General features: G+C 39.2%; 1 pseudogene; it reads left to right on the top strand.

The window, feature by feature from the left end:
• The first annotated feature begins 3,982 nt into the window (after window positions 1-3,982).
• On the top strand, window positions 3,983-9,490 carry LOC146493007 (choline transporter-like protein 4; annotated as a pseudogene).
• The last annotated feature ends 4,129 nt before the right edge of the window (window positions 9,491-13,619 follow it).

Below are 13,619 nucleotides of genomic sequence, written 5' to 3'. Positions count from 1 at the left end.
TTCACTGTAGAATTAATTTGATGATGGTCTAAAAATCTATTCACGTTAATCCCTTATTGTAATTCTAATCTCTCAGATGGAATGAAGTCTATTCCTAAATAAATATATGTTCGAAGCATTTTAATTCCTTTACAACTGCAATCTAGGAAGTTTATCATGTTATTGTTTTGTCAGGCTTCGGGGTTGTTCCAGATGGGTGTATGCATGGGATTAATGAAAAGACTGAAGATTTTTAAAAACTCCCACCATGCTGTCATAGATGAGCCAATATTTTGGTATACTAATGGACAGCCTAGTCAGAAACACTATCAGGTCATCAGCATACAGAGCCAATCTATGCTCCTGATCTCCTAACTGGACACCAAATATGTCAGTTCTCATTCTAATTGTCATCGCCAGGGGTTCTATAGCTAAGATAAATAGCATTGGAGATAATGGACACCCCTGGCGAGTGGAACGCTCCAATGTGATAGGGTTAGAAACTATGTTATTTGTTAAAACACTAGCTTTGGGATTTGTATACAAAAGTTTAACCCATTTGAGAAAATTGTTTCCAAATCCATATCTTGAGAGAACAGTAAATAAATATGACCACTCTATCCTGTCAAAAGCTTGACAAGCATCAAGTGATAATAATGCTGTATCTTTAGCATCAGATTTCTCGTGAATTATATTTAGAACTGTTCTTATATTGTGAAACCCTTGACGTTTTGGCACAAAGCCATTTTGATCATTATGAACTAAATGTGATATATAGGGGTCTAATCTCCTTGCTAAAACTTTACAAAGTATTTTAGTGTCAACCCCCATCAGACTTATTGGTCTAAATGATGAACGCTCTGCAGGGGGTTTGCCAGGTTTCAGTATCAAAGTAATCATTGCCTGTCTCAGAGTGGGTGGGAGAGCTTCATTTTGATACGCTTCTTCATACATGTTAAAAAGTGGAATTAGTAATTTGTCTTGGAAAGTTCTATAAAATTCAATCGGAAAGCCATCTGGCCCAGGTGCTTTACCACTGTTAATGCTTTTGATAGCCTGTGATATCTCTTCAGTAGTTAGACGTCTGTCTAATTCCTGCTTTGTGTTTTCTGTTAACGTCTGAAACTGAAGTTGATCTAAGAATATGTCCTGTTCTTCTGAGGTTTGAGCACATTCTGATTTATACAATTTTTCATAAAATTCTCTAAAGCTGTCATTAATTTCCAATGGGTCTACTGTTACATTCCCTGAAGAGGTCTTTATACTATTAATTGCTCTTTCACTCTGCATTTTCTTAATTCTCCATGCCAAAAGTCTACCTGCTTTCTCTCCTTGGTCATAATAAGATTGCTTCAGCCACATTAGACTTTTTGCTGCTGCATCAGATGATAATTTATTGTATTCAGTTCTCAGACGTAGCAACTCACTTTGTTTTGTTGAGTCGTCGCTAACGTTTAAGTCTAATTCCAAAGATTTAATCTGTTTATCCAGGGTTTCCATTTGCTTTCTTTGCTGTTTATTCTTTGTACTCGTAAAGCTAAGAATTTCACCTCTAATATATGCTTTGAATCCTTCCCATCTCACTGAGGCACAAGTTTGATCTGTATTTAACTCAAAGTAATTTTCTATTTTCTCCTCTATAAATTTAACAAATTCAGGATTCTGCAGCCATTTTGTTTGAAACCGCCAGTGAGGGGGGTTATGGATAAACTTTCCTAGATGGATACCCAGTGAGATAGCTGCATGATCACTGATCACTATGCTATCATACTGACACTGTTTGATCCTTGATAAAAGTTCTCTTGAGACAAGGAAGTAATCTATACGTGAGCGGGATTTATGTATACTTGAATGACAGGAGAATTCTATTTTATCAGGATTTTGTTCTCTCCACACTTCTACCAAGTTGATATCTGATATAAATTGATTTATTAGTTGTCTAGTTTGTGCTTTATATGTATCTGAACCTGTTGAGCGGTCCGTACTCGGATTGAGAGTACAGTTAAAGTCTCCTCCAATTATATACAGTCCTTGCAAAGCAGATACAGTAAGAAACAGATCTTCAAAAAATTTGGGCTTATTTTCATTTGGGCCATAGAGACTCACCAAGTTTAAAGTAATAGAAAGGATGGTACCCTGAGTGATTACGTACCTACCAGCAGGGTCTTTTATTATTTTTGTCATTTGGAATGGTATGCTTCTATGAATCAAAATAATTACACCTCTTGCATAGTTATTGTATGATGCGTGGATCACCTGGCCAGGCCATCTGTTCCTCACAGACTTTAGTTCACAGTCTGTCAGATGTGTTTCTTGAAGAAAAACTATTTTTGATTTCAATTGCTTGATCCTGCTTATAACCTGTTTCAGTTTGATTAGTTTCCTGAGACCCCGGACATTCCAACTAGTGACTTTTATGTCAGAGATATTGCAGGTATTTAGTTGGTCCATACTTGGAGTTTTCATTCTGTAATATTAAGATAACAACACGTGATGCTGATGTCGAGGAAACAAAAGTGACAAGTAAACTTAGACTAAAATAAAATAGAGAAATAAATAGAGAAAAAAAACCCTGGCATTGACCCATAACACTTAAAGCCCCCCTCCCCCCCTTCCCTTACTCAGAGTAGTAAACTAGGGGCTGTGCTATTCCACTACAAAGGGGAATAGCTGAACTATAAGAACCCAACCCAACTAAAGCAACAGTGGTGTCCGTCAACCATGCATACACCATATTCAAACATAACATAAACATAACAAACCCATACTAGCCACTAAATTAGAATAATTCCATGGCAGTGTTCTTTTTGTAACTTACAGAATCCCACTTGAAAGGATAAAAGTTTAACCAAAGTAGGTAACATTGTTGTGTTCAAGAGGGAGAAAGAGAGAGAAAGGAAAAACAAACAAACAAAAAAAAAATTACGTTTGTAGTGGCGTTATTAAAACGTAATGGAAAATTTTCAAGCTCTAAAAAAGAAAAAAAAAAACTTCCTGTGTCCAATAACATGGCAGGTCAATGAGTAGCAAAAAGCCAAATATTATAACTGAGCGAAAATACAGATTTTTACAGCTCGTCTATTAGTTATGAGCAGCTGATTCTGCAGTTCAGAGAGTGAAACGCTCACCGCTACAGTTAGTCCTGTCCAGTGTATCTACGGTGGAAATCCTTGGCCTCCTTTGGAGATGAAAACAGGCGTATCTTCCCATCGTGGAGGATCCTCATCTTGCATGGATTATATTGAAAACCGCGGAACACTCCGTCGGCAAACACTTTTCTGATCGCGTTGAACTCGGTTCGCTGCCGGATGGTCTCAGCTGAGAAATCTTGGGCAAAAAAGAGTTTGTTTCCGTCGTGCTCGATGTTACTGTGTTTTGTGGAGCGGAAAACGAACTCCCGATCTTGGAAGTTCAGGAATCGGATAAGGACAGCTCTGTGTTGGTTTGGCTTTGGAGGTGCTAGGGTGCGGTGAGCCCTCTCAATAACGAACGATCTGTCGGTCTCAAGCCAGCGCGGTAACATCTCCCTTATAAACTCCAGCAGTGGCCGCTGACCCTCGGCACCCTCCCGGAGGCCAAATAGCCGCAGGTTCTTCCTTCGGCCCCGGTTCTCCAGGTCGTCGGTTTTTGCCTCCAGGTAGGATATCCGCTTCATGGCATTGCTGAGATCGGCCACGCTCTTTCCCAGGAGCTCCTCTGCCGACATTATTCTATTTTCAGCTTCCTCCAGTCGTGTAGCATTTGCAGCAACATTTTGCTTTACCTCCGTCATGTTTGTCTCCAATGCAGCAACTGACTTCGTCATTTCGCCCATACGGTTATCTATGCTGTCCAGTTTAGTTCCGAATACACTAAACTCGGAGCGCAGCGACCGAAGTTCAGCTAACACCGTGCTAAGGTCACCCATGCTACTAGCGCTAGCAGCTCCCTCGCTGTTTTCAGGCGTTGCCAAAATATCGGTTTTAACTGGTTTTTGGGAACCGCGTTTTCGGGTGAAAATATCACAGTCCTTGAGATTAGTCGTTTTTGACATTTTCCAATAGCAGTTAAGGGTCATGATGTCCACTCTGCTGTACCCTGTGGTCACCTTTGTTCTCCTGGTGGTGTGTGTGGCTTACTGGGGGGCTACTGCTTTGTATCCATTATTGTTATGTTTGCATGTGTGTACATGTTATTCTCAGGCTACACTATGGTCTGTAATATATAGATGATATTTGATAAACGCTTTCAGTTCTTTTCTTAAACAAATGGATGCAGATATTTGGCTACTTCAGGAAGTCCCACCTACAAAGTGGTGGCTCTGAACTCCACCATGAACGGCTGTAGTAGTATCGATGGCACCAAGAACTGTGACCCTCTGGTGAGCCTACTGGGGATAAATTTTCAAAACATTTTTTTTCCTTGACTTGTCTAGGAGATAATTAACTGTAATTCAATTCAGGGTCACCTGATCCAGCCCTAACTATAATCTTCATAATAAAAAAAAAAATCAAAACTTTCAGCCTTATCTTAAAAATAGAGAGGTATGTTTTGTGAATTCAAACTGGGACCTGGCTCCATAGCAAAGGGACTTGATAGCTGAAGTTCTACCTCACGGACTTGGAGCAAAGTGTTGTGATATGATGATTGATGGAGTCTTGTCATTCAGGATTAAAGAGGATTTAAAATGATTGTTTATTGTTTAAATGGTTAATAATTGGTTTACTGGTTTTGTTTTTTTGTTTTGTTTTTTTGTTTTTCTTGTAGCCTTTTGGCAAATACATGCACAACCATTTCATACGCCATCACTGCTACTTTCTTGTTCTCCTCGCAGAACTTCAACTCATCGGATTACCCAAACTGCCCCTCAGCCAGCTGCATCTTCATCAACTACAATAGCACGGACACCTTCCGGAAGAACCTCCAGTACCTGCACATCTACAATGTGGTGGCTTTTCTCTGGTGTGTCAACTTTGTCATTGCTCTTGGACAGTGGACGCTGGCTGGAGCTTTCGCCTCCTACTACTGGGCTTTCGAAAAACCGGCTGACATCCCCATGTTCCCTCTCTTTGGAGGTTTTATACGCTCACTCAGGTAGGTTAATGAGCAACTACCACATCCTGCAACAATGAATGAGCAATAAGTAAATGACCCAGAGGTGCCATTTTCAGACCCAATTCTTTTTATATGATTACAGTATGTTTCAGATAACACACACAAAGCCTAATATTTTCATAATTTATAATTGGGGGTCTGAAGAAATATTAGAAACGTTGATTATTTTTCCACTAAGCTGCCACGGATGACTGTGAACGTAACTTTGTTTTATGTTCTGTACCTTGTCAAACGTTTTTACCTATAGGTCAGTCTTCAAGTAGAGGGTGATTCTTAGTACAGGCCGACCGCAGCAATTAAACCAGCCACATCTCTATTTTTTTATTTTAACTTTGATTTATAAATTGTCTGCTGTACACAGCTAATCTAATATTTCCTGACATGATGTCCCACATAAGTTTTGTTCTTCTTAAAAAAAAGAACTGCATTATCAATGCTGCTATTTCATCATTCATTCTTCAGCACGTTGCATTCAGTAGACAGTAGACACATGTCAGTATAAAAGATGGACATGCCAACATAATGCCAGCCACTGATTTTTCATGTCCTGTTTTGAAGCCTTGACTTGAGCGCTGTAATCTTAGTGTTTTGAAACCAGATGTCATGAGGCTGATCAGACTGAGGGACACCCCATTCATTGCTAAACATTGGCCATATCCTAAGTAATACTCCTTCCTGACTCTAAAAATGATCCCAATTTACAAAATGGACTTGATGTTGTATTTACGAAACTAACAACTGGACCTAAAATCTTACCACAGAGCGAAGGAGCTAAAGAAGATTTTTACATATGTCTTTGTAAAAACAGAAGTGTCTGTTTAATTGTCGTCGGCAGTTTTCGGCAGTTCAGTATTAGTTTAGTTTTTACACCTGGAATCTACATATATCTTTTAAACTGGCTAAGAATACAACATGTAATGATTTTTCGAGGTACCATTTGGGCTCCTTGGCATTTGGTGCTTTGATCCTGACCCTGGTTCAGATCATGAGGTTGATCCTGGAGTACATTGACCAGAAAACAAGAGGTAAGACTGATAATATTCTCAGATGTCACTGCCACAGGAATAACTGAGGATACGAGTAAAAGTATATTTTGAAATAACTGGGTGGTCAAAGATGTTTATATACTAAGACACTAAGAATTTTTCCCTGACTTGTCGTCTCCAGGGTCGCAGAACAGTTGTGTGCGTTTTATAATCTGCTGCCTGAAGTGCTGCTTGTGGTGACTGGAGAAGTTTATCAAGTTCATCAACAGGAACGCTTACATCATGGTGAGAGGACATCATGTGAAAAACAACCTTTGATATTAACTATAAGCGTTTCTTTTCCTACTCTAAACATGATCAAATTTGTTTTACTATCTTTACATAATTTATCCAGTATTTCACTGGAGTCTGAAAATCCCTCTGTTTTTTGTTTTTTTGTCAGATTGCCATTTATGGGAAAAACTTCTGTGTCTCAGCCAAAAAGGCTTTTCAGCTGCTCATGAGAAATGTGATAAGGTTTGTGTTGTAGTTATTTCCACAGTAAAGGGTCTGTGCTTAGTACTGCATGCTTATGGTTCCTGTAATGCTTGTACAGAACATGAATGTATTTGCACGTTTGAGAGACTGAGTGATTTAGTGTCGTGTTTCTCCGTCCTGCCCTGTGCTCTCAGGGTCGTGGTGCTCGATAAAGTCACAGACCTGCTGCTGTTCTTTGGGAAGCTGATGGTGGTTGGAGGTGTAGGTAAGGACGACAACGATTCATCTAGCAAATCTGTCACTGCGGGGTTTTTTGTAAAAATACTCTGTAGCAGGTTTTATGTTATTATAGAATATTTTCAATTAAATTTGTGGATTGATTTTTAATCTGTTGGGGAGATGTGTTCCAATTTATATTTATAAAGTGTTACGACCCGTCTAGGGCCAGGCAGTAACACGAGTGAGGCCCTCGCATCCCCCCCAAGACCCAAGCAGCCACAAGAGACAAATCCTATAGTTTCACTGTGATTTATTTACAATGTGAAAAATAAAGGAACCAAAACGGGAGTGTCAACGCTTCAGGGTGAGCCAAGGCCAAAACAATAAACAAAACAGATCTAAACAAATCCCGCACCCCTGACCTCACCAAAACAAAGTCAAAAATAAAAACAGAGTCTAACCTCCTTAACTAACACAAAACAGGAGAAAAAACGGGTGATCAAAAGAAAACGGCAGCTCACCCCTACCCACTCCACTTTCACAACTCTCAAAAGCACTGCAGCCAGCGGCTGCCACGGGAAGACTGCTGGGCCGTGAGGAGAACCGCGAAGACCTCTCTCGCTGTAGCGCTCCAGCCTCCTTTTATTGGGCGGGTCCTCCAGCTGGAACCAGTCATGTCGTTGCAGCGTATCCATGCACCAATCGAAGCAGGGCCCTGGCACAGCTAAATTAACATGGGACATAACACCTGCACAAAACACACACGTAAACATACCAGTTCGTAACAAAAGGAACTAGACGCGTCTGGCCTGGTCCAAACTCGTCTGCCTTTTAAGCTGTTAAATTGTCAACAAGTTGATAAATGGTCTTTGTGCTGTGTGGTGGTGAGTGTAGTGGAAGCATCAGAGAAAACTGCTCAAAACAGCCGCAAGCTACATCCGCAAACATGGTGGAGAGGCAAATTTATGAGATTAAAAAACAAATCAGCCATGCTGTGCATAGAGCTGGTAAAGAGTGCACAAGGCAGAAACACTGCCAGTGTGTTTGGAAGCTCTGCCAGGGACGAAATGTCACAAACACACACATGATGTGCACCCAGGGTGAGACGGGAACGCCCTGTGGGTTGATCACTGTGACTGACTCTGAGACACTCTCATTTAAATCACCAGTCATCTGTCATTGGAGTAAGATGATTGAACTTTGAAGTTAAATAAGTGGAAACTGGAAAAGTACAGGAAGTTCAAACAATCAATTTAAAGAAAAAAAAAAGTACAACTAAAATATATACAAAGCTGCAATAGTTTACATTCAATCATTAAAAAAAAGTGATAAATGTTAAATTAAAAAGTACAATAGAAACACTGAAAATGATGAAAGCATCTCAGCAGCATTTGGTCACTGCTGATTAAACTCTAATATCTTAGTTTATCTGAAAGAATAGGTTCTGAAGTCTGAATCTCCTCTCCAGGTGTTTTGTCCTTCTTTTTCTTCTCTGGACGAATTAAGCTGCCGGGCTCCAGCTTCCGTTCCGAAAACCTCAACTACTACTGGATGCCAATAATTGTGAGCTAATCTTTTTTTTTTTTAGGATAGTTGTCCTTGTTTCCATTTTTCAGGGATTTGTCGTTGATTTATTTTTTTCCTTTGTTCCTGTAGACGGTGGCGTTGGGTAGCTACCTCATAGCACACGGATTTTTCAGCGTGTATAACATGTGTGTGGACACACTCTTCCTCTGCTTCTGTGAGTAAATACAGTTTACTGATGTTGGGAAGCATTTATCTAACAAAGTGTTTTGCAGGTTACCTCTGTGGTGGCCATCTTGTTTTCCCAGTAAAGAGGAAGCCTGCCTCAATTGCAGCTCTTTTATAGGCCAGTCTATATTAAGAAGGCGTGGTCTTTAGAGTATTTAAAGGGAGCAGGAAATGGATTGGGAGCCATTTTGAGAAGTTGTTGTCTGCATGATGTTGGCAAGAGACAATAAAACAATTACTTTAATTAAGATAGAGTGAAGTCTGATGTTTCCTTCACCACCCCTCACTGCATAACAGTTGGTATCAGAAGTGGGATTTGGTTACGCCTGTGAATGAGGGACAGAACACGCTGGATGAGGGGTGTAGGACGTGGAAGAAACCGTTGGACAAGGAAAAACCCCCTTGCTGACATGGAAGAAAGAGAAGGTGGACAAACAATTGAGCCAGGTCCACCACCTGAAGGAGCAATGGCTGATGAGGATGATGCTGGAACTGGGAGTGATTGAGCCTTCGAGGAGTGAGTGGTCAAACCCCATTGTACTTGTTCCAAAGAAAGACTCCCCTCAACTACGATTTTGTACCTCATATACCTCATAGCACACGGATTTTTCAGTGTGTATAACATGTGTGTGGACACACTCTTCCTCTGCTTCTGTGAGTAAATACAGTTTACTGAATAATGTTTGATCACATTATTTCCACATAAGCGAGCAGCGCATTGCTCACACTCATCTTCCTGTCTCACCCACAGTGGAAGACCTGGAGCGTAATGATGGATCTGCAGAGAGGCCGTATGTGGCGTGGGTGTGGTCTCTGGCCAGCTGCAGAGGAGGGGTGACACAGTGAGCTCCCGGGGCGGCGCAGGGGCGGGGGTGACAGGTGTGCTGGGTTCCGACCTTGATTGTGTGTTTTCTTATGTTGACAGTGACAGTCGGAGGAGGGCGGACGTGACGGCTGCAGAGAGCGGGAGTGGCTGCAAATAAACCCACGTCTCTGAATAAAGCGTTGTGCTATCAAAACAATCGCCCAGCGTGTATTTATCGGGTCGAACGCTACACCGTACTTCATGTCTAAAGGCCTCATGAAAATCCTCAATAAATCCAACAAGATTAAAAAAAAGCAGAAAGCTAAGGACTGAAGATATTTGTTGGGGTTTTCTGCATATGTATATGAAACCACACAAAACTGTCACACACATTCAGGATGTCTTTCTTTGTATCTCTTTACTTTTAGATATCATTAGCTAGGTTTAACAAAATTACTCTGCAATTTAGCACTTTTTAATAGCTTGCTTTTTGTTTTAACATTTATATTTAGTATTAATGACTGTACATATAAAGGACCGAGAGATTCCAAGTAATGCAAATCTATTAATCTCTTCATTTGTTTCTCATAAGCACTTTCTGTAAGGTGATCTTTCTGTTGTTTTAGCAGCATTTAATCCTCCTGCTGGTTGATTTGTTGTTACAGTTTTGAATGTCAGTTGAAAGTTAAGACTCGATATACAACTTGAATTCTAGAGAAACATTTAAGGTAATTTCTAAAAATGCTCTTATATATTTTGAGATTCGTAAAGTTTTTATACATTTTTATGTTCACAATATTGTTAATTAATTGTAAAAGAATTAAGTTGTAAATATGAACATCTGCCTCCAGCAGCTTCTGTGTGGATTCTCATCCTTTTAGAGCCATTTTTTCCTACCTCTGAGTTCAGTTTCATATTTACTACCAGAATCACCTTTTTTACTTTCACAAGTAAAATATTACGGTATTCGCTATAATGGTGACTTGATAGTCCTATTTTATTAGAACTTCATTAGGATTTTGGGGTAAAACCCATCTCACATTGGCCTTGTATAGTGCACTCTGCAGCATTGTACTGCATGAATTGTAGATTGGGGTTTCTAGTCATTTTAAAGCTTTTTCAACATATCTGAGACGAGACCAGTTTAAAACTGACTGATAAATCTGCCCCATTTCACAATAGGAAGAGATATTGATTTATTCACTGATCTGATTTTGGAAAGTGCCTTGTATATTTTAGTCAGTAGTTTGGGGGTTTTGAGATTATGGATAGCACCACACTTGATAGTGTTTATAATTTGACCTGATTAGGCTTACATTTCTTTTTTCACTGTAGAATTAATTTGATGATGGTCTAAAAATCTATTCACGTTAATCCCTTATTGTAATTCTAATCTCTCAGATGGAATGAAGTCTATTCCTAAATAAATATATGTTCGAAGCATTTTAATTCCTTTACAACTGCAATCTAGGAAGTTTATCATGTTATTGTTTTGTCAGGCTTCGGGGTTGTTCCAGATGGGTGTATGCATGGGATTAATGAAAAGACTGAAGATTTTTAAAAACTCCCACCATGCTGTCATAGATGAGCCAATATTTTGGTATACTAATGGACAGCCTAGTCAGAAACACTATCAGGTCATCAGCATACAGAGCCAATCTATGCTCCTGATCTCCTAACTGGACACCAAATATGTCAGTTCTCATTCTAATTGTCATCGCCAGGGGTTCTATAGCTAAGATAAATAGCATTGGAGATAATGGACACCCCTGGCGAGTGGAACGCTCCAATGTGATAGGGTTAGAAACTATGTTATTTGTTAAAACACTAGCTTTGGGATTTGTATACAAAAGTTTAACCCATTTGAGAAAATTGTTTCCAAATCCATATCTTGAGAGAACAGTAAATAAATATGACCACTCTATCCTGTCAAAAGCTTGACGAGCATCAAGTGATAATAATGCTGTATCTTTAGCATCAGATTTCTCGTGAATTATATTTAGAACTGTTCTTATATTGTGAAACCCTTGACGTTTTGGCACAAAGCCATTTTGATCATTATGAACTAAATGTGATATATAGGGGTCTAATCTCCTTGCTAAAACTTTACAAAGTATTTTAGTGTCAACCCCCATCAGACTTATTGGTCTAAATGATGAACGCTCTGCAGGGGGTTTGCCAGGTTTCAGTATCAAAGTAATCATTGCCTGTCTCAGAGTGGGTGGGAGAGCTTCATTTTGATACGCTTCTTCATACATGTTAAAAAGTGGAATTAGTAATTTGTCTTGGAAAGTTCTATAAAATTCAATCGGAAAGCCATCTGGCCCAGGTGCTTTACCACTGTTAATGCTTTTGATAGCCTGTGATATCTCTTCAGTAGTTAGACGTCTGTCTAATTCCTGCTTTGTGTTTTCTGTTAACGTCTGAAACTGAAGTTGATCTAAGAATATGTCCTGTTCTTCTGAGGTTTGAGCACATTCTGATTTATACAATTTTTCATAAAATTCTCTAAAGCTGTCATTAATTTCCAATGGGTCTACTGTTACATTCCCTGAAGAGGTCTTTATACTATTAATTGCTCTTTCACTCTGCATTTTCTTAATTCTCCATGCCAAAAGTCTACCTGCTTTCTCTCCTTGGTCATAATAAGATTGCTTCAGCCACATTAGACTTTTTGCTGCTGCATCAGATGATAATTTATTGTATTCAGTTCTCAGACGTAGCAACTCACTTTGTTTTGTTGAGTCGTCGCTAACGTTTAAGTCTAATTCCAAAGATTTAATCTGTTTATCCAGGGTTTCCATTTGCTTTCTTTGCTGTTTATTCTTTGTACTCGTAAAGCTAAGAATTTCACCTCTAATATATGCTTTGAATCCTTCCCATCTCACTGAGGCACAAGTTTGATCTGTATTTAACTCAAAGTAATTTTCTATTTTCTCCTCTATAAATTTAACAAATTCAGGATTCTGCAGCCATTTTGTTTGAAACCGCCAGTGAGGGGGGTTATGGATAAACTTTCCTAGATGGATACCCAGTGAGATAGCTGCATGATCACTGATCACTATGCTATCATACTGACACTGTTTGATCCTTGATAAAAGTTCTCTTGAGACAAGGAAGTAATCTATACGTGAGCGGGATTTATGTATACTTGAATGACAGGAGAATTCTATTTTATCAGGATTTTGTTCTCTCCACACTTCTACCAAGTTGATATCTGATATAAATTGATTTATTAGTTGTCTAGTTTGTGCTTTATATGTATCTGAACCTGTTGAGCGGTCCGTACTCGGATTGAGAGTACAGTTAAAGTCTCCTCCAATTATATACAGTCCTTGCAAAGCAGATACAGTAAGAAACAGATCTTCAAAAAATTTGGGCTTATTTTCATTTGGGCCATAGAGACTCACCAAGTTTAAAGTAATAGAAAGGATGGTACCCTGAGTGATTACGTACCTACCAGCAGGGTCTTTTATTATTTTTGTCATTTGGAATGGTATGCTTCTATGAATCAAAATAATTACACCTCTTGCATAGTTATTGTATGATGCGTGGATCACCTGGCCAGGCCATCTGTTCCTCACAGACTTTAGTTCACAGTCTGTCAGATGTGTTTCTTGAAGAAAAACTATTTTTGATTTCAATTGCTTGATCCTGCTTATAACCTGTTTCAGTTTGATTAGTTTCCTGAGACCCCGGACATTCCAACTAGTGACTTTTATGTCAGAGATATTGCGGGTATTTAGTTGGTCCATACTTGGAGTTTTCATTCTGTAATATTAAGATAACAACACGTGATGCTGATGTCGAGTAAACAAAAGTGACAAGTAAACTTAGACTAAAATAAAATAGAGAAATAAATAGAGAAAAAAAACCCTGGCATTGACCCATAACACTTAAAGCCCCCCTCCCCCCCTTCCCTTACTCAGAGTAGTAAACTAGGGGCTGTGCTATTCCACTACAAAGGGGAATAGCTGAACTATAAGAACCCAACCCAACTAAAGCAACAGTGGTGTCCGTCAACCATGCATACACCATATTCAAACATAACATAAACATAACAAACCCATACTAGCCACTAAATTAGAATAATTCCATGGCAGTGTTCTTTTTGTAACTTACAGAATCCCACTTGAAAGGATAAAAGTTTAACCAAAGTAGGTAACATTGTTGTGTTCAAGAGGGAGAAAGAGAGAGAAAGGAAAAACAAACAAACAAAAAAAAAATTACGTTTGTAGTGGCGTTATTAAAACGTAATGGAAAATTTTCAAGCTCTAAAAAAGAAAAAAAAAACTTCCTGTGTCCAA

Source organism: Neolamprologus multifasciatus, chromosome 22 (genome assembly GCF_963576455.1).
Source record: "Neolamprologus multifasciatus chromosome 22, fNeoMul1.2, whole genome shotgun sequence".
In the NCBI taxonomy this organism is placed as follows: domain Eukaryota; kingdom Metazoa; phylum Chordata; class Actinopteri; order Cichliformes; family Cichlidae; genus Neolamprologus; species Neolamprologus multifasciatus.
Note: the sequence above shows the minus strand (reverse complement) of the source record. Positions and strands in the feature narration are given on the sequence as shown.